The 24,153-nt window shown below is 59.4% G+C and overlaps 22 non-coding genes and 4 pseudogenes across 22 annotated transcripts; all 26 read right to left on the bottom strand.

The window, feature by feature from the left end:
* Positions 1–507: 507 nt before the first annotated feature.
* Positions 508–671, bottom strand: LOC138499478 (U1 spliceosomal RNA). The gene has a single exon (XR_011279472.1). It is a non-coding gene; the product is annotated as a U1 spliceosomal RNA (small nuclear RNA).
* Positions 672–1,283: 612 nt separating this feature from the next.
* LOC138499479 (U1 spliceosomal RNA) lies at positions 1,284–1,447 on the bottom strand. Its single transcript, XR_011279473.1, has one exon. It is a non-coding gene; the product is annotated as a U1 spliceosomal RNA (small nuclear RNA).
* A 612-nt stretch (positions 1,448–2,059) lies between these two features.
* Positions 2,060–2,223, bottom strand: LOC138499481 (U1 spliceosomal RNA). Its single transcript, XR_011279474.1, has one exon. It is a non-coding gene; the product is annotated as a U1 spliceosomal RNA (small nuclear RNA).
* A 794-nt stretch (positions 2,224–3,017) lies between these two features.
* On the bottom strand, positions 3,018–3,181 carry LOC138499482 (U1 spliceosomal RNA). Its single transcript, XR_011279475.1, has one exon. It is a non-coding gene; the product is annotated as a U1 spliceosomal RNA (small nuclear RNA).
* A 612-nt stretch (positions 3,182–3,793) lies between these two features.
* Positions 3,794–3,957, bottom strand: LOC138499483 (U1 spliceosomal RNA). Its single transcript, XR_011279476.1, has one exon. It is a non-coding gene; the product is annotated as a U1 spliceosomal RNA (small nuclear RNA).
* A 612-nt stretch (positions 3,958–4,569) lies between these two features.
* Positions 4,570–4,733, bottom strand: LOC138499484 (U1 spliceosomal RNA). The gene has a single exon (XR_011279477.1). It is a non-coding gene; the product is annotated as a U1 spliceosomal RNA (small nuclear RNA).
* Positions 4,734–5,345: 612 nt separating this feature from the next.
* LOC138499485 (U1 spliceosomal RNA) lies at positions 5,346–5,509 on the bottom strand. The gene has a single exon (XR_011279478.1). It is a non-coding gene; the product is annotated as a U1 spliceosomal RNA (small nuclear RNA).
* A 612-nt stretch (positions 5,510–6,121) lies between these two features.
* On the bottom strand, positions 6,122–6,285 carry LOC138499486 (U1 spliceosomal RNA). The gene has a single exon (XR_011279479.1). It is a non-coding gene; the product is annotated as a U1 spliceosomal RNA (small nuclear RNA).
* A 612-nt stretch (positions 6,286–6,897) lies between these two features.
* LOC138499487 (U1 spliceosomal RNA) lies at positions 6,898–7,061 on the bottom strand. Its single transcript, XR_011279480.1, has one exon. It is a non-coding gene; the product is annotated as a U1 spliceosomal RNA (small nuclear RNA).
* A 612-nt stretch (positions 7,062–7,673) lies between these two features.
* LOC138499488 (U1 spliceosomal RNA) lies at positions 7,674–7,837 on the bottom strand. Its single transcript, XR_011279481.1, has one exon. It is a non-coding gene; the product is annotated as a U1 spliceosomal RNA (small nuclear RNA).
* Positions 7,838–8,632: 795 nt separating this feature from the next.
* LOC138499489 (U1 spliceosomal RNA) lies at positions 8,633–8,796 on the bottom strand. The gene has a single exon (XR_011279482.1). It is a non-coding gene; the product is annotated as a U1 spliceosomal RNA (small nuclear RNA).
* A 612-nt stretch (positions 8,797–9,408) lies between these two features.
* Positions 9,409–9,546, bottom strand: LOC138498992 (U1 spliceosomal RNA; annotated as a pseudogene).
* A 1,287-nt stretch (positions 9,547–10,833) lies between these two features.
* Positions 10,834–10,971, bottom strand: LOC138498980 (U1 spliceosomal RNA; annotated as a pseudogene).
* Positions 10,972–12,988: 2,017 nt separating this feature from the next.
* On the bottom strand, positions 12,989–13,152 carry LOC138499490 (U1 spliceosomal RNA). Its single transcript, XR_011279483.1, has one exon. It is a non-coding gene; the product is annotated as a U1 spliceosomal RNA (small nuclear RNA).
* A 612-nt stretch (positions 13,153–13,764) lies between these two features.
* Positions 13,765–13,928, bottom strand: LOC138499492 (U1 spliceosomal RNA). Its single transcript, XR_011279484.1, has one exon. It is a non-coding gene; the product is annotated as a U1 spliceosomal RNA (small nuclear RNA).
* A 612-nt stretch (positions 13,929–14,540) lies between these two features.
* LOC138498981 (U1 spliceosomal RNA) lies at positions 14,541–14,678 on the bottom strand (annotated as a pseudogene).
* A 2,016-nt stretch (positions 14,679–16,694) lies between these two features.
* LOC138499493 (U1 spliceosomal RNA) lies at positions 16,695–16,858 on the bottom strand. The gene has a single exon (XR_011279485.1). It is a non-coding gene; the product is annotated as a U1 spliceosomal RNA (small nuclear RNA).
* Positions 16,859–17,470: 612 nt separating this feature from the next.
* Positions 17,471–17,634, bottom strand: LOC138499494 (U1 spliceosomal RNA). The gene has a single exon (XR_011279486.1). It is a non-coding gene; the product is annotated as a U1 spliceosomal RNA (small nuclear RNA).
* A 794-nt stretch (positions 17,635–18,428) lies between these two features.
* Positions 18,429–18,592, bottom strand: LOC138499495 (U1 spliceosomal RNA). The gene has a single exon (XR_011279487.1). It is a non-coding gene; the product is annotated as a U1 spliceosomal RNA (small nuclear RNA).
* Positions 18,593–19,204: 612 nt separating this feature from the next.
* Positions 19,205–19,368, bottom strand: LOC138499496 (U1 spliceosomal RNA). The gene has a single exon (XR_011279488.1). It is a non-coding gene; the product is annotated as a U1 spliceosomal RNA (small nuclear RNA).
* Positions 19,369–19,980: 612 nt separating this feature from the next.
* Positions 19,981–20,144, bottom strand: LOC138499497 (U1 spliceosomal RNA). Its single transcript, XR_011279489.1, has one exon. It is a non-coding gene; the product is annotated as a U1 spliceosomal RNA (small nuclear RNA).
* A 612-nt stretch (positions 20,145–20,756) lies between these two features.
* On the bottom strand, positions 20,757–20,920 carry LOC138499498 (U1 spliceosomal RNA). Its single transcript, XR_011279490.1, has one exon. It is a non-coding gene; the product is annotated as a U1 spliceosomal RNA (small nuclear RNA).
* Positions 20,921–21,532: 612 nt separating this feature from the next.
* LOC138499499 (U1 spliceosomal RNA) lies at positions 21,533–21,696 on the bottom strand. The gene has a single exon (XR_011279491.1). It is a non-coding gene; the product is annotated as a U1 spliceosomal RNA (small nuclear RNA).
* Positions 21,697–22,308: 612 nt separating this feature from the next.
* Positions 22,309–22,472, bottom strand: LOC138499500 (U1 spliceosomal RNA). Its single transcript, XR_011279492.1, has one exon. It is a non-coding gene; the product is annotated as a U1 spliceosomal RNA (small nuclear RNA).
* Positions 22,473–23,084: 612 nt separating this feature from the next.
* Positions 23,085–23,248, bottom strand: LOC138499501 (U1 spliceosomal RNA). Its single transcript, XR_011279493.1, has one exon. It is a non-coding gene; the product is annotated as a U1 spliceosomal RNA (small nuclear RNA).
* A 625-nt stretch (positions 23,249–23,873) lies between these two features.
* LOC138498975 (U1 spliceosomal RNA) lies at positions 23,874–24,000 on the bottom strand (annotated as a pseudogene).
* Between the last annotated feature and the right edge of the window lie 153 nt (positions 24,001–24,153).

The following is a 24,153-nucleotide window of genomic DNA, read 5'->3' on the forward strand; positions in this document are numbered from 1 at the left end:
GCGCCTGCAGAGCTGCCTGTCCCACGTTCAGGGGGAAGCTCCGGCAGGCAGAGCTCAGCAGAAGAGGCACATTGCAGCACAGGTCCTTTCTCCCATCAGGCCCTGCTCCGCCCGAGATTTGCATACATTCCGGCCTGGCCCCCAGCCTGCAGGCCCAGTCGGATAGCGAGCAGGCCTGGTGCAGTGCGCCCACTGGCCTGTCGGCCCCCAGGGCCCATGGCCCTCCTGAGCCGACAGGCCACCCCGCTTAACAAGAGCGTCTTGGGTGGGGTGCTCCCCAGCAGGACACGGCAACGCCGTGAAGGCAACGCCCGATCGTGCCCGATCGGTGCTAGGCGCCTGTGCACTTGACCCCTCCAGTGAATGCTGGCCCTCTGGACTGCAGCAACATTCAGAGGCTACCTACTCACACACGTGACTTAAGAAACTCTGCTGCAAGACCAGGGGCTCCGTGTGTAAACAAGCTGACTCTGCACACTAAACTTTTTCTTTCTTTGACCAATAAATCAGGGGATAGCGCGAACGCAGTCCCCCACTACCAGAAATAATGCAGTCGAGTATCCCGCATTTGGGGACATCGCAGGGGTCAGCAAATCCGATGTGCAATGGATGAGCCTCACCCTGGGAGATCTGCCTTGTTGATCACAGATGCTCCCCTGCCAGGTAAGTATGAGTTGCGAGCAAGAGGGCAGGGGTTGGGCCTGTTCTGGAATCCCCGCTAAGCGAGGGTGAGAAGGCAGGCCCTGACCCAGCCCCAGCCCTCCCGGAAGCCCCGAGCGCCTGCAGAGCTGCCTGTCCCACGTTCAGGGGGAAGCTCCGGCAGGCAGAGCTCAGCAGAAGAGGCACATTGCAGCACAGGTCCTTTCTCCCATCAGGCCCTGCTCCGCCCGAGATTTGCATACATTCCGGCCTGGCCCCCAGCCTGCAGGCCCAGTCGGATAGCGAGCAGGCCTGGTGCAGTGCGCCCACTGGCCTGTCGGCCCCCAGGGCCCATGGCCCTCCTGAGCCGACAGGCCACCCCGCTTAACAAGAGCGTCTTGGGTGGGGTGCTCCCCAGCAGGACACGGCAACGCCGTGAAGGCAACGCCCGATCGTGCCCGATCGGTGCTAGGCGCCTGTGCACTTGACCCCTCCAGTGAATGCTGGCCCTCTGGACTGCAGCAACATTCAGAGGCTACCTACTCACACACGTGACTTAAGAAACTCTGCTGCAAGACCAGGGGCTCCGTGTGTAAACAAGCTGACTCTGCACACTAAACTTTTTCTTTCTTTGACCAATAAATCAGGGGATAGCGCGAACGCAGTCCCCCACTACCAGAAATAATGCAGTCGAGTATCCCGCATTTGGGGACATCGCAGGGGTCAGCAAATCCGATGTGCAATGGATGAGCCTCACCCTGGGAGATCTGCCTTGTTGATCACAGATGCTCCCCTGCCAGGTAAGTATGAGTTGCGAGCAAGAGGGCAGGGGTTGGGCCTGTTCTGGAATCCCCGCTAAGCGAGGGTGAGAAGGCAGGCCCTGACCCAGCCCCAGCCCTCCCGGAAGCCCCGAGCGCCTGCAGAGCTGCCTGTCCCACGTTCAGGGGGAAGCTCCGGCAGGCAGAGCTCAGCAGAAGAGGCACATTGCAGCACAGGTCCTTTCTCCCATCAGGCCCTGCTCCGCCCGAGATTTGCATACATTCCGGCCTGGCCCCCAGCCTGCAGGCCCAGTCGGATAGCGAGCAGGCCTGGTGCAGTGCGCCCACTGGCCTGTCGGCCCCCAGGGCCCATGGCCCTCCTGAGCCGACAGGCCACCCCGCTTAACAAGAGCGTCTTGGGTGGGGTGCTCCCCAGCAGGACACGGCAACGCCGTGAAGGCAACGCCCGATCGTGCCCGATCGGTGCTAGGCGCCTGTGCACTTGACCCCTCCAGTGAATGCTGGCCCTCTGGACTGCAGCAACATTCAGAGGCTACCTACTCACACACGTGACTTAAGAAACTCTGCTGCAAGACCAGGGGCTCCGTGTGTAAACAAGCTGACTCTGCACACTAAACTTTTTCTTTCTTTGACCAATAAATCAGGGGATAGCGCGAACGCAGTCCCCCACTACCAGAAATAATGCAGTCGAGTATCCCGCATTTGGGGACATCGCAGGGGTCAGCAAATCCGATGTGCAATGGATGAGCCTCACCCTGGGAGATCTGCCTTGTTGATCACAGATGCTCCCCTGCCAGGTAAGTATGAGTTGCGAGCAAGAGGGCAGGGGTTGGGCCTGTTCTGGAATCCCCGCTAAGCGAGGGTGAGAAGGCAGGCCCTGACCCAGCCCCAGCCCTCCCGGAAGCCCCGAGCGCCTGCAGAGCTGCCTGTCCCACGTTCAGGGGGAAGCTCCGGCAGGCAGAGCTCAGCAGAAGAGGCACATTGCAGCACAGGTCCTTTCTCCCATCAGGCCCTGCTCCGCCCGAGATTTGCATACATTCCGGCCTGGCCCCCAGCCTGCAGGCCCAGTCGGATAGCGAGCAGGCCTGGTGCAGTGCGCCCACTGGCCTGTCGGCCCCCAGGGCCCATGGCCCTCCTGAGCCGACAGGCCACCCCGCTTAACAAGAGCGTCTTGGGTGGGGTGCTCCCCAGCAGGACACGGCAACGCCGTGAAGGCAACGCCCGATCGTGCCCGATCGGTGCTCGGACGGGGCCGGCGGCAGCTGGTAGCCAGTGAACCCCCCCCCCCCCAATCCCCAGGAGCTGGATGGGACTTCTTAAGGTTGGAGGGCCTGGCCGTGATAACAGAGCCCGGGCGGGGCGGGGCAGGGCGGCTTCAAGAACTACTGGGGCCCCTGATATCATGGGGCGCACAAGTCTGGGGTTAGGCGCCTGTGCACTTGACCCCTCCAGTGAATGCTGGCCCTCTGGACTGCAGCAACATTCAGAGGCTACCTACTCACACACGTGACTTAAGAAACTCTGCTGCAAGACCAGGGGCTCCGTGTGTAAACAAGCTGACTCTGCACACTAAACTTTTTCTTTCTTTGACCAATAAATCAGGGGATAGCGCGAACGCAGTCCCCCACTACCAGAAATAATGCAGTCGAGTATCCCGCATTTGGGGACATCGCAGGGGTCAGCAAATCCGATGTGCAATGGATGAGCCTCACCCTGGGAGATCTGCCTTGTTGATCACAGATGCTCCCCTGCCAGGTAAGTATGAGTTGCGAGCAAGAGGGCAGGGGTTGGGCCTGTTCTGGAATCCCCGCTAAGCGAGGGTGAGAAGGCAGGCCCTGACCCAGCCCTAGCCCTCCCGGAAGCCCCGAGCGCCTGCAGAGCTGCCTGTCCCACGTTCAGGGGGAAGCTCCGGCAGGCAGAGCTCAGCAGAAGAGGCACATTGCAGCACAGGTCCTTTCTCCCATCAGGCCCTGCTCCGCACGAGATTTGCATAAATTCCGGCCTGGCCGCCAGCCTGCAGGCCCAGTCGGATAGCGAGCAGGCCTGGTGCAGTGCGCCCACTGGCCTGTCGGCCCCCAGGGCCCATGGCCCTCCTGAGCCGACAGGCCACCCCGCTTAACAAGAGCGTCTTGGGTGGGGTGCTCCCCAGCAGGACACGGCAACGCCGTGAAGGCAACGCCCGATCGTGCCCGATCGGTGCTAGGCGCCTGTGCACTTGACCCCTCCAGTGAATGCTGGCCCTCTGGACTGCAGCAACATTCAGAGGCTACCTACTCACACACGTGACTTAAGAAACTCTGCTGCAAGACCAGGGGCTCCGTGTGTAAACAAGCTGACTCTGCACACTAAACTTTTTCTTTCTTTGACCAATAAATCAGGGGATAGCGCGAACGCAGTCCCCCACTACCAGAAATAATGCAGTCGAGTATCCCGCATTTGGGGACATCGCAGGGGTCAGCAAATCCGATGTGCAATGGATGAGCCTCACCCTGGGAGATCTGCCTTGTTGATCACAGATGCTCCCCTGCCAGGTAAGTATGAGTTGCGAGCAAGAGGGCAGGGGTTGGGCCTGTTCTGGAATCCCCGCTAAGCGAGGGTGAGAAGGCAGGCCCTGACCCAGCCCCAGCCCTCCCGGAAGCCCCGAGCGCCTGCAGAGCTGCCTGTCCCACGTTCAGGGGGAAGCTCCGGCAGGCAGAGCTCAGCAGAAGAGGCACATTGCAGCACAGGTCCTTTCTCCCATCAGGCCCTGCTCCGCCCGAGATTTGCATACATTCCGGCCTGGCCCCCAGCCTGCAGGCCCAGTCGGATAGCGAGCAGGCCTGGTGCAGTGCGCCCACTGGCCTGTCGGCCCCCAGGGCCCATGGCCCTCCTGAGCCGACAGGCCACCCCGCTTAACAAGAGCGTCTTGGGTGGGGTGCTCCCCAGCAGGACACGGCAACGCCGTGAAGGCAACGCCCGATCGTGCCCGATCGGTGCTAGGCGCCTGTGCACTTGACCCCTCCAGTGAATGCTGGCCCTCTGGACTGCAGCAACATTCAGAGGCTACCTACTCACACACGTGACTTAAGAAACTCTGCTGCAAGACCAGGGGCTCCGTGTGTAAACAAGCTGACTCTGCACACTAAACTTTTTCTTTCTTTGACCAATAAATCAGGGGATAGCGCGAACGCAGTCCCCCACTACCAGAAATAATGCAGTCGAGTATCCCGCATTTGGGGACATCGCAGGGGTCAGCAAATCCGATGTGCAATGGATGAGCCTCACCCTGGGAGATCTGCCTTGTTGATCACAGATGCTCCCCTGCCAGGTAAGTATGAGTTGCGAGCAAGAGGGCAGGGGTTGGGCCTGTTCTGGAATCCCCGCTAAGCGAGGGTGAGAAGGCAGGCCCTGACCCAGCCCCAGCCCTCCCGGAAGCCCCGAGCGCCTGCAGAGCTGCCTGTCCCACGTTCAGGGGGAAGCTCCGGCAGGCAGAGCTCAGCAGAAGAGGCACATTGCAGCACAGGTCCTTTCTCCCATCAGGCCCTGCTCCGCCCGAGATTTGCATACATTCCGGCCTGGCCCCCAGCCTGCAGGCCCAGTCGGATAGCGAGCAGGCCTGGTGCAGTGCGCCCACTGGCCTGTCGGCCCCCAGGGCCCATGGCCCTCCTGAGCCGACAGGCCACCCCGCTTAACAAGAGCGTCTTGGGTGGGGTGCTCCCCAGCAGGACACGGCAACGCCGTGAAGGCAACGCCCGATCGTGCCCGATCGGTGCTAGGCGCCTGTGCACTTGACCCCTCCAGTGAATGCTGGCCCTCTGGACTGCAGCAACATTCAGAGGCTACCTACTCACACACGTGACTTAAGAAACTCTGCTGCAAGACCAGGGGCTCCGTGTGTAAACAAGCTGACTCTGCACACTAAACTTTTTCTTTCTTTGACCAATAAATCAGGGGATAGCGCGAACGCAGTCCCCCACTACCAGAAATAATGCAGTCGAGTATCCCGCATTTGGGGACATCGCAGGGGTCAGCAAATCCGATGTGCAATGGATGAGCCTCACCCTGGGAGATCTGCCTTGTTGATCACAGATGCTCCCCTGCCAGGTAAGTATGAGTTGCGAGCAAGAGGGCAGGGGTTGGGCCTGTTCTGGAATCCCCGCTAAGCGAGGGTGAGAAGGCAGGCCCTGACCCAGCCCCAGCCCTCCCGGAAGCCCCGAGCGCCTGCAGAGCTGCCTGTCCCACGTTCAGGGGGAAGCTCCGGCAGGCAGAGCTCAGCAGAAGAGGCACATTGCAGCACAGGTCCTTTCTCCCATCAGGCCCTGCTCCGCCCGAGATTTGCATACATTCCGGCCTGGCCCCCAGCCTGCAGGCCCAGTCGGATAGCGAGCAGGCCTGGTGCAGTGCGCCCACTGGCCTGTCGGCCCCCAGGGCCCATGGCCCTCCTGAGCCGACAGGCCACCCCGCTTAACAAGAGCGTCTTGGGTGGGGTGCTCCCCAGCAGGACACGGCAACGCCGTGAAGGCAACGCCCGATCGTGCCCGATCGGTGCTAGGCGCCTGTGCACTTGACCCCTCCAGTGAATGCTGGCCCTCTGGACTGCAGCAACATTCAGAGGCTACCTACTCACACACGTGACTTAAGAAACTCTGCTGCAAGACCAGGGGCTCCGTGTGTAAACAAGCTGACTCTGCACACTAAACTTTTTCTTTCTTTGACCAATAAATCAGGGGATAGCGCGAACGCAGTCCCCCACTACCAGAAATAATGCAGTCGAGTATCCCGCATTTGGGGACATCGCAGGGGTCAGCAAATCCGATGTGCAATGGATGAGCCTCACCCTGGGAGATCTGCCTTGTTGATCACAGATGCTCCCCTGCCAGGTAAGTATGAGTTGCGAGCAAGAGGGCAGGGGTTGGGCCTGTTCTGGAATCCCCGCTAAGCGAGGGTGAGAAGGCAGGCCCTGACCCAGCCCCAGCCCTCCCGGAAGCCCCGAGCGCCTGCAGAGCTGCCTGTCCCACGTTCAGGGGGAAGCTCCGGCAGGCAGAGCTCAGCAGAAGAGGCACATTGCAGCACAGGTCCTTTCTCCCATCAGGCCCTGCTCCGCCCGAGATTTGCATACATTCCGGCCTGGCCCCCAGCCTGCAGGCCCAGTCGGATAGCGAGCAGGCCTGGTGCAGTGCGCCCACTGGCCTGTCGGCCCCCAGGGCCCATGGCCCTCCTGAGCCGACAGGCCACCCCGCTTAACAAGAGCGTCTTGGGTGGGGTGCTCCCCAGCAGGACACGGCAACGCCGTGAAGGCAACGCCCGATCGTGCCCGATCGGTGCTAGGCGCCTGTGCACTTGACCCCTCCAGTGAATGCTGGCCCTCTGGACTGCAGCAACATTCAGAGGCTACCTACTCACACACGTGACTTAAGAAACTCTGCTGCAAGACCAGGGGCTCCGTGTGTAAACAAGCTGACTCTGCACACTAAACTTTTTCTTTCTTTGACCAATAAATCAGGGGATAGCGCGAACGCAGTCCCCCACTACCAGAAATAATGCAGTCGAGTATCCCGCATTTGGGGACATCGCAGGGGTCAGCAAATCCGATGTGCAATGGATGAGCCTCACCCTGGGAGATCTGCCTTGTTGATCACAGATGCTCCCCTGCCAGGTAAGTATGAGTTGCGAGCAAGAGGGCAGGGGTTGGGCCTGTTCTGGAATCCCCGCTAAGCGAGGGTGAGAAGGCAGGCCCTGACCCAGCCCCAGCCCTCCCGGAAGCCCCGAGCGCCTGCAGAGCTGCCTGTCCCACGTTCAGGGGGAAGCTCCGGCAGGCAGAGCTCAGCAGAAGAGGCACATTGCAGCACAGGTCCTTTCTCCCATCAGGCCCTGCTCCGCCCGAGATTTGCATACATTCCGGCCTGGCCCCCAGCCTGCAGGCCCAGTCGGATAGCGAGCAGGCCTGGTGCAGTGCGCCCACTGGCCTGTCGGCCCCCAGGGCCCATGGCCCTCCTGAGCCGACAGGCCACCCCGCTTAACAAGAGCGTCTTGGGTGGGGTGCTCCCCAGCAGGACACGGCAACGCCGTGAAGGCAACGCCCGATCGTGCCCGATCGGTGCTAGGCGCCTGTGCACTTGACCCCTCCAGTGAATGCTGGCCCTCTGGACTGCAGCAACATTCAGAGGCTACCTACTCACACACGTGACTTAAGAAACTCTGCTGCAAGACCAGGGGCTCCGTGTGTAAACAAGCTGACTCTGCACACTAAACTTTTTCTTTCTTTGACCAATAAATCAGGGGATAGCGCGAACGCAGTCCCCCACTACCAGAAATAATGCAGTCGAGTATCCCGCATTTGGGGACATCGCAGGGGTCAGCAAATCCGATGTGCAATGGATGAGCCTCACCCTGGGAGATCTGCCTTGTTGATCACAGATGCTCCCCTGCCAGGTAAGTATGAGTTGCGAGCAAGAGGGCAGGGGTTGGGCCTGTTCTGGAATCCCCGCTAAGCGAGGGTGAGAAGGCAGGCCCTGACCCAGCCCCAGCCCTCCCGGAAGCCCCGAGCGCCTGCAGAGCTGCCTGTCCCACGTTCAGGGGGAAGCTCCGGCAGGCAGAGCTCAGCAGAAGAGGCACATTGCAGCACAGGTCCTTTCTCCCATCAGGCCCTGCTCCGCCCGAGATTTGCATACATTCCGGCCTGGCCCCCAGCCTGCAGGCCCAGTCGGATAGCGAGCAGGCCTGGTGCAGTGCGCCCACTGGCCTGTCGGCCCCCAGGGCCCATGGCCCTCCTGAGCCGACAGGCCACCCCGCTTAACAAGAGCGTCTTGGGTGGGGTGCTCCCCAGCAGGACACGGCAACGCCGTGAAGGCAACGCCCGATCGTGCCCGATCGGTGCTCGGACGGGGCCGGCGGCAGCTGGTAGCCAGTGAACCCCCCCCCCCCCCAATCCCCAGGAGCTGGATGGGACTTCTTAAGGTTGGAGGGCCTGGCCGTGATAACAGAGCCCGGGCGGGGCGGGGCAGGGCGGCTTCAAGAACTACTGGGGCCCCTGATATCATGGGGCGCACAAGTCTGGGGTTAGGCGCCTGTGCACTTGACCCCTCCAGTGAATGCTGGCCCTCTGGACTGCAGCAACATTCAGAGGCTACCTACTCACACACGTGACTTAAGAAACTCTGCTGCAAGACCAGGGGCTCCGTGTGTAAACAAGCTGACTCTGCACACTAAACTTTTTCTTTCTTTGACCAATAAATCAGGGGATAGCGCGAACGCAGTCCCCCACTACCAGAAATAATGCAGTCGAGTATCCCGCATTTGGGGACATCGCAGGGGTCAGCAAATCCGATGTGCAATGGATGAGCCTCACCCTGGGAGATCTGCCTTGTTGATCACAGATGCTCCCCTGCCAGGTAAGTATGAGTTGCGAGCAAGAGGGCAGGGGTTGGGCCTGTTCTGGAATCCCCGCTAAGCGAGGGTGAGAAGGCAGGCCCTGACCCAGCCCTAGCCCTCCCGGAAGCCCCGAGCGCCTGCAGAGCTGCCTGTCCCACGTTCAGGGGGAAGCTCCGGCAGGCAGAGCTCAGCAGAAGAGGCACATTGCAGCACAGGTCCTTTCTCCCATCAGGCCCTGCTCCGCACGAGATTTGCATAAATTCCGGCCTGGCCGCCAGCCTGCAGGCCCAGTCGGATAGCGAGCAGGCCTGGTGCAGTGCGCCCACTGGCCTGTCGGCCCCCAGGGCCCATGGCCCTCCTGAGCCGACAGGCCACCCCGCTTAACAAGAGCGTCTTGGGTGGGGTGCTCCCCAGCAGGACACGGCAACGCCGTGAAGGCAACGCCCGATCGTGCCCGATCGGTGCTAGGCGCCTGTGCACTTGACCCCTCCAGTGAATGCTGGCCCTCTGGACTGCAGCAACATTCAGAGGCTACCTACTCACACACGTGACTTAAGAAACTCTGCTGCAAGACCAGGGGCTCCGTGTGTAAACAAGCTGACTCTGCACACTAAACTTTTTCTTTCTTTGACCAATAAATCAGGGGATAGCGCGAACGCAGTCCCCCACTACCAGAAATAATGCAGTCGAGTATCCCGCATTTGGGGACATCGCAGGGGTCAGCAAATCCGATGTGCAATGGATGAGCCTCACCCTGGGAGATCTGCCTTGTTTTTTTTTTTTTTTTTTTTGTAAAAATATCTTTATTAAGTGCTTAAAGATGATACAAGGGTAATAAATTCAATTCAATAAGAAGACTTTTGTGGCAATTACATTCCCCCCTCAAAGCAGAAGGGGTGGTTTCAATTTTACTTTGGGCATTTGGGTGGGTACATATATATTTTCTGTTCAGAGTCTGTGGTTTACAAAGTGTTCGTGTTTTGCCTGAGTAGGCAAAGAGTTCTCTTTTTCTTTATTTTATTTTTGGATGATTGCCTGGGCTGGGGGTTTTACTCAGGGCCCCCATCTTCCAGGCTGTCCTTGATTTCGTAGTCTCTTAGCAGGCCGTGGACCATCCTGCGACAGGCTTCGGTTGTCAGCCGCTCATCATTGAGGACCAGGCGTTTCCTTGCGTAGAGGAGAATGTCCTTCATGCAGCAGAGGATCCTCCAGCCGTTCTGTATTGCCTCTAGTGTGTGGGTCTGTGCAAAGAGTCCATACAGCACAGACTGGTGTATAATGTCTTGGGGTGGGATGTGAGCACTCAACTCAGTGTTCAGGGCCCTGCGCAGTTTCCTTGCAAAGGGGCATGCCCAGAAGAGGTGGTACGCTGTTTCCTCTGCCGGGCACCCCCTTGGGCAGCCCTGGGAGATCTGCCTTGTTGATCACAGATGCTCCCCTGCCAGGTAAGTATGAGTTGCGAGCAAGAGGGCAGGGGTTGGGCCTGTTCTGGAATCCCCGCTAAGCGAGGGTGAGAAGGCAGGCCCTGACCCAGCCCCAGCCCTCCCGGAAGCCCCGAGCGCCTGCAGAGCTGCCTGTCCCACGTTCAGGGGGAAGCTCCGGCAGGCAGAGCTCAGCAGAAGAGGCACATTGCAGCACAGGTCCTTTCTCCCATCAGGCCCTGCTCCGCCCGAGATTTGCATACATTCCGGCCTGGCCCCCAGCCTGCAGGCCCAGTCGGATAGCGAGCAGGCCTGGTGCAGTGCGCCCACTGGCCTGTCGGCCCCCAGGGCCCATGGCCCTCCTGAGCCGACAGGCCACCCCGCTTAACAAGAGCGTCTTGGGTGGGGTGCTCCCCAGCAGGACACGGCAACGCCGTGAAGGCAACGCCCGATCGTGCCCGATCGGTGCTAGGCGCCTGTGCACTTGACCCCTCCAGTGAATGCTGGCCCTCTGGACTGCAGCAACATTCAGAGGCTACCTACTCACACACGTGACTTAAGAAACTCTGCTGCAAGACCAGGGGCTCCGTGTGTAAACAAGCTGACTCTGCACACTAAACTTTTTCTTTCTTTGACCAATAAATCAGGGGATAGCGCGAACGCAGTCCCCCACTACCAGAAATAATGCAGTCGAGTATCCCGCATTTGGGGACATCGCAGGGGTCAGCAAATCCGATGTGCAATGGATGAGCCTCACCCTGGGAGATCTGCCTTGTTTTTTTTTTTTTTTTTTTTTTTTTTTTTTTTGTAAAAATATCTTTATTAAGTGCTTAAAGATGATACAAGGGTAATAAATTCAATTCAATAAGAAGACTTTTGTGGCAATTACATTCCCCCCTCAAAGCAGAAGGGGTGGTTTCAATTTTACTTTGGGCATTTGGGTGGGTACATATATATTTTCTGTTCAGAGTCTGTGGTTTGCAAAGTGTTCGTGTTTTGCCTGAGTAGGCTAAGAGTTCCCTTTTTCTTTATTTTATTTTTGGATGATTGCCTGGGCTGGGGGTTTTACTCAGGGCCCCCATCTTCCAGGCTGTCCTTGATTTCGTAGTCTCTTAGCAGGCCGTGGACCATCCTGCGGCAGGCTTCGGTTGTCAGCAGCTCATCATTGAGGACCAGGCGTTTCCTTGCGTAGAGGAGAATGTCCTTCATGCAGCAGAGGGTCCTCCAGCAGTTCTGGATTGCCTCTACTGTGTGGGTCTGTGCAAAGAGTCCATACAGCACAGACTGGTGTATAATGTCTTGGGGCGGGATGTGAGCACTCAACTCAGTGTTCAGGGCCCTGCGCAGTTTCCTTGCAAAGGGGCATGCCCAGAAGAGGTGGTACGCTGTTTCCTCTGCCGGGCACCCCCTTGGGCAGCTCCTGTGTGGGCAGAGGCCCCGTCTGTTCATGAATGCTCGCACAGATAGTGCCCCCCTCACCGTCAGCCAGGCGATGTCCTTGTGAATATTCAGGAGTTTGTTTGATGCCACATTTTCCCACACCTGGGTAACTGTGGCCGCTGGCAGGTCCTCAATGGGATCTGTGGTGTCTTGGGCCCTGATCAGGTTGTGGATTGTCCTTGGGTTCCACAATGCAGGCACCACCCCCTGAAGGCCAAAATCTGCGATGAACTTTTCCATCTCCCTGTAGTACCAAGGGAGCGTCCAGTTGTACGGGGCCCTGTTTTCCCACTTGTCCCAGCCTAGCCTCCTCCATGTTGGTGTGAGGAAGAAGCGGAAAAGGAGGTAGGCTGAGTGGGTCTTGTTGGCGTTGCCCAGGGAAATCCTGACGCAGGTGCAGGCGAAGCAGGCCCGCAGTCTTGTAGGGAGGTCCGGGATTCCTTTCCCTCCTTTGCGCGGTTCCTTGTACATGGATGATCTCTTAACTCTGTCCATCTTTGAGCCCCAGACAAAGTGGAAGACCATGGCGTTGATGGCCCGCGCCTCTCTGGCTTGGAGGGGCCACGCTTGGGCCACATACTGCAGGACAGGCAGCGCATCATTTCTCAGCACCAGAGCCTTCCCTTCCATGCTCAGTTTGCGGAGACTCCAGAGACCCAGTTTCTGTTTGACCTTGGCCAGGCGTTCCTTCCAGCTTTTCAGCGCTGCCCCCTGGGAGATCTGCCTTGTTGATCACAGATGCTCCCCTGCCAGGTAAGTATGAGTTGCGAGCAAGAGGGCAGGGGTTGGGCCTGTTCTGGAATCCCCGCTAAGCGAGGGTGAGAAGGCAGGCCCTGACCCAGCCCCAGCCCTCCCGGAAGCCCCGAGCGCCTGCAGAGCTGCCTGTCCCACGTTCAGGGGGAAGCTCCGGCAGGCAGAGCTCAGCAGAAGAGGCACATTGCAGCACAGGTCCTTTCTCCCATCAGGCCCTGCTCCGCCCGAGATTTGCATACATTCCGGCCTGGCCCCCAGCCTGCAGGCCCAGTCGGATAGCGAGCAGGCCTGGTGCAGTGCGCCCACTGGCCTGTCGGCCCCCAGGGCCCATGGCCCTCCTGAGCCGACAGGCCACCCCGCTTAACAAGAGCGTCTTGGGTGGGGTGCTCCCCAGCAGGACACGGCAACGCCCGATCGTGCCCGATCGGTGCTAGGCGCCTGTGCACTTGACCCCTCCAGTGAATGCTGGCCCTCTGGACTGCAGCAACATTCAGAGGCTACCTACTCACACACGTGACTTAAGAAACTCTGCTGCAAGACCAGGGGCTCCGTGTGTAAACAAGCTGACTCTGCACACTAAACTTTTTCTTTCTTTGACCAATAAATCAGGGGATAGCGCGAACGCAGTCCCCCACTACCAGAAATAATGCAGTCGAGTATCCCGCATTTGGGGACATCGCAGGGGTCAGCAAATCCGATGTGCAATGGATGAGCCTCACCCTGGGAGATCTGCCTTGTTGATCACAGATGCTCCCCTGCCAGGTAAGTATGAGTTGCGAGCAAGAGGGCAGGGGTTGGGCCTGTTCTGGAATCCCCGCTAAGCGAGGGTGAGAAGGCAGGCCCTGACCCAGCCCCAGCCCTCCCGGAAGCCCCGAGCGCCTGCAGAGCTGCCTGTCCCACGTTCAGGGGGAAGCTCCGGCAGGCAGAGCTCAGCAGAAGAGGCACATTGCAGCACAGGTCCTTTCTCCCATCAGGCCCTGCTCCGCCCGAGATTTGCATACATTCCGGCCTGGCCCCCAGCCTGCAGGCCCAGTCGGATAGCGAGCAGGCCTGGTGCAGTGCGCCCACTGGCCTGTCGGCCCCCAGGGCCCATGGCCCTCCTGAGCCGACAGGCCACCCCGCTTAACAAGAGCGTCTTGGGTGGGGTGCTCCCCAGCAGGACACGGCAACGCCGTGAAGGCAACGCCCGATCGTGCCCGATCGGTGCTAGGCGCCTGTGCACTTGACCCCTCCAGTGAATGCTGGCCCTCTGGACTGCAGCAACATTCAGAGGCTACCTACTCACACACGTGACTTAAGAAACTCTGCTGCAAGACCAGGGGCTCCGTGTGTAAACAAGCTGACTCTGCACACTAAACTTTTTCTTTCTTTGACCAATAAATCAGGGGATAGCGCGAACGCAGTCCCCCACTACCAGAAATAATGCAGTCGAGTATCCCGCATTTGGGGACATCGCAGGGGTCAGCAAATCCGATGTGCAATGGATGAGCCTCACCCTGGGAGATCTGCCTTGTTGATCACAGATGCTCCCCTGCCAGGTAAGTATGAGTTGCGAGCAAGAGGGCAGGGGTTGGGCCTGTTCTGGAATCCCCGCTAAGCGAGGGTGAGAAGGCAGGCCCTGACCCAGCCCCAGCCCTCCCGGAAGCCCCGAGCGCCTGCAGAGCTGCCTGTCCCACGTTCAGGGGGAAGCTCCGGCAGGCAGAGCTCAGCAGAAGAGGCACATTGCAGCACAGGTCCTTTCTCCCATCAGGCCCTGCTCCGCCCGAGATTTGCATACATTCCGGCCTGGCCCCCAGCCTGCAGGCCCAGTCGGATAGCGAGCAGGCCTGGTGCAGTGCGCCCACTGGCCTGTCGGCCCCCAGGGCCCATGGCCCTCCTGAGCCGACAGGCCACCCCGCTTAACAAGAGCGTCTTGGGTGGGGTGCTCCCCAGCAGGACACGGCAACGCCGTGAAGGCAACGCCCGATCGTGCCCGATCGGTGCTAGGCGCCTGTGCACTTGACCCCTCCAGTGAATGCTGGCCCTCTGGACTGCAGCAACATTCAGAGGCTACCTACTCACACACGTGACTTAAGAAACTCTGCTGCAAGACCAGGGGCTCCGTGTGTAAACAAGCTGACTCTGCACACTAAACTTTTTCTTTCTTTGACCAATAAATCAGGGGATAGCGCGAACGCAGTCCCCCACTACCAGAAATAATGCAGTCGAGTATCCCGCATTTGGGGACATCGCAGGGGTCAGCAAATCCGATGTGCAATGGATGAGCCTCACCCTGGGAGATCTGCCTTGTTTTTTTTTTTTTTTTTTTTTTTTTTTTTTTGTAAAAATATCTTTATTAAGTGCTTAAAGATGATACAAGGGTAATAAATTCAATTCAATAAGAAGACTTTTGTGGCAATTACATTCCCCCCTCAAAGCAGAAGGGGTGGTTTCAATTTTACTTTGGGCATTTGGGTGGGTACATATATATTTTCTGTTCAGAGTCTGTGGTTTGCAAAGTGTTCGTGTTTTGCCTGAGTAGGCTAAGAGTTCCCTTTTTCTTTATTTTATTTTTGGATGATTGCCTGGGCTGGGGGTTTTACTCAGGGCCCCCATCTTCCAGGCTGTCCTTGATTTCGTAGTCTCTTAGCAGGCCGTGGACCATCCTGCGGCAGGCTTCGGTTGTCAGCAGCTCATCATTGAGGACCAGGCGTTTCCTTGCGTAGAGGAGAATGTCCTTCATGCAGCAGAGGGTCCTCCAGCAGTTCTGGATTGCCTCTACTGTGTGGGTCTGTGCAAAGAGTCCATACAGCACAGACTGGTGTATAATGTCTTGGGGCGGGATGTGAGCACTCAACTCAGTGTTCAGGGCCCTGCGCAGTTTCCTTGCAAAGGGGCATGCCCAGAAGAGGTGGTACGCTGTTTCCTCTGCCGGGCACCCCCTTGGGCAGCTCCTGTGTGGGCAGAGGCCCCGTCTGTTCATGAATGCTCGCACAGATAGTGCCCCCCTCACCGTCAGCCAGGCGATGTCCTTGTGAATATTCAGGAGTTTGTTTGATGCCACATTTTCCCACACCTGGGTAACTGTGGCCGCTGGCAGGTCCTCAATGGGATCTGTGGTGTCTTGGGCCCTGATCAGGTTGTGGATTGTCCTTGGGTTCCACAATGCAGGCACCACCCCCTGAAGGCCAAAATCTGCGATGAACTTTTCCATCTCCCTGTAGTACCAAGGGAGCGTCCAGTTGTACGGGGCCCTGTTTTCCCACTTGTCCCAGCCTAGCCTCCTCCATGTTGGTGTGAGGAAGAAGCGGAAAAGGAGGTAGGCTGAGTGGGTCTTGTTGGCGTTGCCCAGGGAAATCCTGACGCAGGTGCAGGCGAAGCAGGCCCGCAGTCTTGTAGGGAGGTCCGGGATTCCTTTCCCTCCTTTGCGCGGTTCCTTGTACATGGATGATCTCTTAACTCTGTCCATCTTTGAGCCCCAGACAAAGTGGAAGACCATGGCGTTGATGGCCCGCGCCTCTCTGGCTTGGAGGGGCCACGCTTGGGCCACATACTGCAGGACAGGCAGCGCATCATTTCTCAGCACCAGAGCCTTCCCTTCCATGCTCAGTTTGCGGAGACTCCAGAGACCCAGTTTCTGTTTGACCTTGGCCAGGCGTTCCTTCCAGCTTTTCAGCGCTGCCCCCTGGGAGATCTGCCTTGTTGATCACAGATGCTCCCCTGCCAGGTAAGTATGAGTTGCGAGCAAGAGGGCAGGGGTTGGGCCTGTTCTGGAATCCCCGCTAAGCGAGGGTGAGAAGGCAGGCCCTGACCCAGCCCCAGCCCTCCCGGAAGCCCCGAGCGCCTGCAGAGCTGCCTGTCCCACGTTCAGGGGGAAGCTCCGGCAGGCAGAGCTCAGCAGAAGAGGCACATTGCAGCACAGGTCCTTTCTCCCATCAGGCCCTGCTCCGCCCGAGATTTGCATACATTCCGGCCTGGCCCCCAGCCTGCAGGCCCAGTCGGATAGCGAGCAGGCCTGGTGCAGTGCGCCCACTGGCCTGTCGGCCCCCAGGGCCCATGGCCCTCCTGAGCCGACAGGCCACCCCGCTTAACAAGAGCGTCTTGGGTGGGGTGCTCCCCAGCAGGACACGGCAACGCCCGATCGTGCCCGATCGGTGCTAGGCGCCTGTGCACTTGACCCCTCCAGTGAATGCTGGCCCTCTGGACTGCAGCAACATTCAGAGGCTACCTACTCACACACGTGACTTAAGAAACTCTGCTGCAAGACCAGGGGCTCCGTGTGTAAACAAGCTGACTCTGCACACTAAACTTTTTCTTTCTTTGACCAATAAATCAGGGGATAGCGCGAACGCAGTCCCCCACTACCAGAAATAATGCAGTCGAGTATCCCGCATTTGGGGACATCGCAGGGGTCAGCAAATCCGATGTGCAATGGATGAGCCTCACCCTGGGAGATCTGCCTTGTTGATCACAGATGCTCCCCTGCCAGGTAAGTATGAGTTGCGAGCAAGAGGGCAGGGGTTGGGCCTGTTCTGGAATCCCCGCTAAGCGAGGGTGAGAAGGCAGGCCCTGACCCAGCCCCAGCCCTCCCGGAAGCCCCGAGCGCCTGCAGAGCTGCCTGTCCCACGTTCAGGGGGAAGCTCCGGCAGGCAGAGCTCAGCAGAAGAGGCACATTGCAGCACAGGTCCTTTCTCCCATCAGGCCCTGCTCCGCCCGAGATTTGCATACATTCCGGCCTGGCCCCCAGCCTGCAGGCCCAGTCGGATAGCGAGCAGGCCTGGTGCAGTGCGCCCACTGGCCTGTCGGCCCCCAGGGCCCATGGCCCTCCTGAGCCGACAGGCCACCCCGCTTAACAAGAGCGTCTTGGGTGGGGTGCTCCCCAGCAGGACACGGCAACGCCGTGAAGGCAACGCCCGATCGTGCCCGATCGGTGCTAGGCGCCTGTGCACTTGACCCCTCCAGTGAATGCTGGCCCTCTGGACTGCAGCAACATTCAGAGGCTACCTACTCACACACGTGACTTAAGAAACTCTGCTGCAAGACCAGGGGCTCCGTGTGTAAACAAGCTGACTCTGCACACTAAACTTTTTCTTTCTTTGACCAATAAATCAGGGGATAGCGCGAACGCAGTCCCCCACTACCAGAAATAATGCAGTCGAGTATCCCGCATTTGGGGACATCGCAGGGGTCAGCAAATCCGATGTGCAATGGATGAGCCTCACCCTGGGAGATCTGCCTTGTTGATCACAGATGCTCCCCTGCCAGGTAAGTATGAGTTGCGAGCAAGAGGGCAGGGGTTGGGCCTGTTCTGGAATCCCCGCTAAGCGAGGGTGAGAAGGCAGGCCCTGACCCAGCCCCAGCCCTCCCGGAAGCCCCGAGCGCCTGCAGAGCTGCCTGTCCCACGTTCAGGGGGAAGCTCCGGCAGGCAGAGCTCAGCAGAAGAGGCACATTGCAGCACAGGTCCTTTCTCCCATCAGGCCCTGCTCCGCCCGAGATTTGCATACATTCCGGCCTGGCCCCCAGCCTGCAGGCCCAGTCGGATAGCGAGCAGGCCTGGTGCAGTGCGCCCACTGGCCTGTCGGCCCCCAGGGCCCATGGCCCTCCTGAGCCGACAGGCCACCCCGCTTAACAAGAGCGTCTTGGGTGGGGTGCTCCCCAGCAGGACACGGCAACGCCGTGAAGGCAACGCCCGATCGTGCCCGATCGGTGCTCGGACGGGGCCGGCGGCAGCTGGTAGCCAGTGAACCCCCCCCCCCCCAATCCCCAGGAGCTGGATGGGACTTCTTAAGGTTGGAGGGCCTGGCCGTGATAACAGAGCCCGGGCGGGGCGGGGCAGGGCGGCTTCAAGAACTACTGGGGCCCCTGATATCATGGGGCGCACAAGTCTGGGGTTAGGCGCCTGTGCACTTGACCCCTCCAGTGAATGCTGGCCCTCTGGACTGCAGCAACATTCAGAGGCTACCTACTCACACACGTGACTTAAGAAACTCTGCTGCAAGACCAGGGGCTCCGTGTGTAAACAAGCTGACTCTGCACACTAAACTTTTTCTTTCTTTGACCAATAAATCAGGGGATAGCGCGAACGCAGTCCCCCACTACCAGAAATAATGCAGTCGAGTATCCCGCATTTGGGGACATCGCAGGGGTCAGCAAATCCGATGTGCAATGGATGAGCCTCACCCTGGGAGATCTGCCTTGTTGATCACAGATGCTCCCCTGCCAGGTAAGTATGAGTTGCGAGCAAGAGGGCAGGGGTTGGGCCTGTTCTGGAATCCCCGCTAAGCGAGGGTGAGAAGGCAGGCCCTGACCCAGCCCCAGCCCTCCCGGAAGCCCCGAGCGCCTGCAGAGCTGCCTGTCCCACGTTCAGGGGGAAGCTCCGGCAGGCAGAGCTCAGCAGAAGAGGCACATTGCAGCACAGGTCCTTTCTCCCATCAGGCCCTGCTCCGCCCGAGATTTGCATACATTCCGGCCTGGCCCCCAGCCTGCAGGCCCAGTCGGATAGCGAGCAGGCCTGGTGCAGTGCGCCCACTGGCCTGTCGGCCCCCAGGGCCCATGGCCCTCCTGAGCCGACAGGCCACCCCGCTTAACAAGAGCGTCTTGGGTGGGGTGCTCCCCAGCAGGACACGGCAACGCCGTGAAGGCAACGCCCGATCGTGCCCGATCGGTGCTAGGCGCCTGTGCACTTGACCCCTCCAGTGAATGCTGGCCCTCTGGACTGCAGCAACATTCAGAGGCTACCTACTCACACACGTGACTTAAGAAACTCTGCTGCAAGACCAGGGGCTCCGTGTGTAAACAAGCTGACTCTGCACACTAAACTTTTTCTTTCTTTGACCAATAAATCAGGGGATAGCGCGAACGCAGTCCCCCACTACCAGAAATAATGCAGTCGAGTATCCCGCATTTGGGGACATCGCAGGGGTCAGCAAATCCGATGTGCAATGGATGAGCCTCACCCTGGGAGATCTGCCTTGTTGATCACAGATGCTCCCCTGCCAGGTAAGTATGAGTTGCGAGCAAGAGGGCAGGGGTTGGGCCTGTTCTGGAATCCCAGCTAAGCGAGGGTGAGAAGGCAGGCCCTGACCCAGCCCCAGCCCTCCCGGAAGCCCCGAGCGCCTGCAGAGCTGCCTGTCCCACGTTCAGGGGGAAGCTCCGGCAGGCAGAGCTCAGCAGAAGAGGCACATTGCAGCACAGGTCCTTTCTCCCATCAGGCCCTGCTCCGCCCGAGATTTGCATACATTCCGGCCTGGCCCCCAGCCTGCAGGCCCAGTCGGATAGCGAGCAGGCCTGGTGCAGTGCGCCCACTGGCCTGTCGGCCCACAGGGCCCATGGCCCTCCTGAGCCGACAGGCCACCCCGCTTAACAAGAGCGTCTTGGGTGGGGTGCTCCCCAGCAGGACACGGCAACGCCGTGAAGGCAACGCCCGATCGTGCCCGATCGGTGCTAGGCGCCTGTGCACTTGACCCCTCCAGTGAATGCTGGCCCTCTGGACTGCAGCAACATTCAGAGGCTACCTACTCACACACGTGACTTAAGAAACTCTGCTGCAAGACCAGGGGCTCCGTGTGTAAACAAGCTGACTCTGCACACTAAACTTTTTCTTTCTTTGACCAATAAATCAGGGGATAGCGCGAACGCAGTCCCCCACTACCAGAAATAATGCAGTCGAGTATCCCGCATTTGGGGACATCGCAGGGGTCAGCAAATCCGATGTGCAATGGATGAGCCTCACCCTGGGAGATCTGCCTTGTTGATCACAGATGCTCCCCTGCCAGGTAAGTATGAGTTGCGAGCAAGAGGGCAGGGGTTGGGCCTGTTCTGGAATCCCCGCTAAGCGAGGGTGAGAAGGCAGGCCCTGACCCAGCCCCAGCCCTCCCGGAAGCCCCGAGCGCCTGCAGAGCTGCCTGTCCCACGTTCAGGGGGAAGCTCCGGCAGGCAGAGCTCAGCAGAAGAGGCACATTGCAGCACAGGTCCTTTCTCCCATCAGGCCCTGCTCCGCCCGAGATTTGCATACATTCCGGCCTGGCCCCCAGCCTGCAGGCCCAGTCGGATAGCGAGCAGGCCTGGTGCAGTGCGCCCACTGGCCTGTCGGCCCCCAGGGCCCATGGCCCTCCTGAGCCGACAGGCCACCCCGCTTAACAAGAGCGTCTTGGGTGGGGTGCTCCCCAGCAGGACACGGCAACGCCGTGAAGGCAACGCCCGATCGTGCCCGATCGGTGCTAGGCGCCTGTGCACTTGACCCCTCCAGTGAATGCTGGCCCTCTGGACTGCAGCAACATTCAGAGGCTACCTACTCACACACGTGACTTAAGAAACTCTGCTGCAAGACCAGGGGCTCCGTGTGTAAACAAGCTGACTCTGCACACTAAACTTTTTCTTTCTTTGACCAATAAATCAGGGGATAGCGCGAACGCAGTCCCCCACTACCAGAAATAATGCAGTCGAGTATCCCGCATTTGGGGACATCGCAGGGGTCAGCAAATCCGATGTGCAATGGATGAGCCTCACCCTGGGAGATCTGCCTTGTTGATCACAGATGCTCCCCTGCCAGGTAAGTATGAGTTGCGAGCAAGAGGGCAGGGGTTGGGCCTGTTCTGGAATCCCCGCTAAGCGAGGGTGAGAAGGCAGGCCCTGACCCAGCCCCAGCCCTCCCGGAAGCCCCGAGCGCCTGCAGAGCTGCCTGTCCCACGTTCAGGGGGAAGCTCCGGCAGGCAGAGCTCAGCAGAAGAGGCACATTGCAGCACAGGTCCTTTCTCCCATCAGGCCCTGCTCCGCCCGAGATTTGCATACATTCCGGCCTGGCCCCCAGCCTGCAGGCCCAGTCGGATAGCGAGCAGGCCTGGTGCAGTGCGCCCACTGGCCTGTCGGCCCCCAGGGCCCATGGCCCTCCTGAGCCGACAGGCCACCCCGCTTAACAAGAGCGTCTTGGGTGGGGTGCTCCCCAGCAGGACACGGCAACGCCGTGAAGGCAACGCCCGATCGTGCCCGATCGGTGCTAGGCGCCTGTGCACTTGACCCCTCCAGTGAATGCTGGCCCTCTGGACTGCAGCAACATTCAGAGGCTACCTACTCACACACGTGACTTAAGAAACTCTGCTGCAAGACCAGGGGCTCCGTGTGTAAACAAGCTGACTCTGCACACTAAACTTTTTCTTTCTTTGACCAATAAATCAGGGGATAGCGCGAACGCAGTCCCCCACTACCAGAAATAATGCAGTCGAGTATCCCGCATTTGGGGACATCGCAGGGGTCAGCAAATCCGATGTGCAATGGATGAGCCTCACCCTGGGAGATCTGCCTTGTTGATCACAGATGCTCCCCTGCCAGGTAAGTATGAGTTGCGAGCAAGAGGGCAGGGGTTGGGCCTGTTCTGGAATCCCCGCTAAGCGAGGGTGAGAAGGCAGGCCCTGACCCAGCCCCAGCCCTCCCGGAAGCCCCGAGCGCCTGCAGAGCTGCCTGTCCCACGTTCAGGGGGAAGCTCCGGCAGGCAGAGCTCAGCAGAAGAGGCACATTGCAGCACAGGTCCTTTCTCCCATCAGGCCCTGCTCCGCCCGAGATTTGCATACATTCCGGCCTGGCCCCCAGCCTGCAGGCCCAGTCGGATAGCGAGCAGGCCTGGTGCAGTGCGCCCACTGGCCTGTCGGCCCACAGGGCCCATGGCCCTCCTGAGCCGACAGGCCACCCCGCTTAACAAGAGCGTCTTGGGTGGGGTGCTCCCCAGCAGGACACGGCAACGCCGTGAAGGCAACGCCCGATCGTGCCCGATCGGTGCTAGGCGCCTGTGCACTTGACCCCTCCAGTGAATGCTGGCCCTCTGGACTGCAGCAACATTCAGAGGCTACCTACTCACACACGTGACTTAAGAAACTCTGCTGCAAGACCAGGGGCTCCGTGTGTAAACAAGCTGACTCTGCACACTAAACTTTTTCTTTCTTTGACCAATAAATCAGGGGATAGCGCGAACGCAGTCCCCCACTACCAGAAATAATGCAGTCGAGTATCCCGCATTTGGGGACATCGCAGGGGTCAGCAAATCCGATGTGCAATGGATGAGCCTCACCCTGGGAGATCTGCCTTGTTGATCACAGATGCTCCCCTGCCAGGTAAGTATGAGTTGCGAGCAAGAGGGCAGGGGTTGGGCCTGTTCTGGAATCCCCGCTAAGCGAGGGTGAGAAGGCAGGCCCTGACCCAGCCCCAGCCCTCCCGGAAGCCCCGAGCGCCTGCAGAGCTGCCTGTCCCACGTTCAGGGGGAAGCTCCGGCAGGCAGAGCTCAGCAGAAGAGGCACATTGCAGCACAGGTCCTTTCTCCCATCAGGCCCTGCTCCGCCCGAGATTTGCATACATTCCGGCCTGGCCCCCAGCCTGCAGGCCCAGTCGGATAGCGAGCAGGCCTGGTGCAGTGCGCCCACTGGCCTGTCGGCCCCCAGGGCCCATGGCCCTCCTGAGCCGACTGGCCACCCCGCTTAACAAGAGCGTCTTGGGTGGGGTGCTCCCCAGCAGGACACGGCAACGCCGTGAAGGCAACGCCCGATCGTGCCCGATCGGTGCTAGGCGCCTGTGCACTTGACCCCTCCAGTGAATGCTGGCCCTCTGGACTGCAGCAACATTCAGAGGCTACCTACTCACACACGTGACTTAAGAAACTCTGCTGCAAGACCAGGGGCTCCGTGTGTAAACAAGCTGACTCTGCACACTAAACTTTTTCTTTCTTTGACCAATAAATCAGGGGATAGCGCGAACGCAGTCCCCCACTACCAGAAATAATGCAGTCGAGTATCCCGCATTTGGGGACATCGCAGGGGTCAGCAAATCCGATGTGCAATGGATGAGCCTCACCCTGGGAGATCTGCCTTGTTGATCACAGATGCTCCCCTGCCAGGTAAGTATGAGTTGCGAGCAAGAGGGCAGGGGTTGGGCCTGTTCTGGAATCCCCGCTAAGCGAGGGTGAGAAGGCAGGCCCTGACCCAGCCCCAGCCCTCCCGGAAGCCCCGAGCGCCTGCAGAGCTGCCTGTCCCACGTTCAGGGGGAAGCTCCGGCAGGCAGAGCTCAGCAGAAGAGGCACATTGCAGCACAGGTCCTTTCTCCCATCAGGCCCTGCTCCGCCCGAGATTTGCATACATTCCGGCCTGGCCCCCAGCCTGCAGGCCCAGTCGGATAGCGAGCAGGCCTGGTGCAGTGCGCCCACTGGCCTGTCGGCCCCCAGGGCCCATGGCCCTCCTGAGCCGACAGGCCACCCCGCTTAACAAGAGCGTCTTGGGTGGGGTGCTCCCCAGCAGGACACGGCAACGCCGTGAAGGCAACGCCCGATCGTGCCCGATCGGTGCTAGGCGCCTGTGCACTTGACCCCTCCAGTGAATGCTGGCCCTCTGGACTGCAGCAACATTCAGAGGCTACCTACTCACACACGTGACTTAAGAAACTCTGCTGCAAGACCAGGGGCTCCGTGTGTAAACAAGCTGACTCTGCACACTAAACTTTTTCTTTCTTTGACCAATAAATCAGGGGATAGCGCGAACGCAGTCCGAGTATCCCGCATTTGGGGACATCGCAGGGGTCAGCAAATCCGATGTGCAATGGATGAGCCTCACCCTGGGAGATCTGCCTTGTTGATCACAGATGCTCCCCTGCCAGGTAAGTATGAGTTGCGAGCAAGAGGGCAGGGGTTGGGCCTGTTCTGGAATCCCCGCTAAGCGAGGGTGAGAAGGCAGGCCCTGACCCAGCCCCAGCCCTCCCGGAAGCCCCGAGCGCCTGCAGAGCTGCCTGTCCCACGTTCAGGGGGAAGCTCCGGCAGG

Source organism: Ambystoma mexicanum, chromosome 5q (genome assembly GCF_040938575.1).
Source record: "Ambystoma mexicanum isolate Mex_15411 chromosome 5q, UKY_AmexF1_1, whole genome shotgun sequence".
NCBI classification, from domain to species: Eukaryota; Metazoa; Chordata; class Amphibia; order Caudata; family Ambystomatidae; genus Ambystoma; species Ambystoma mexicanum.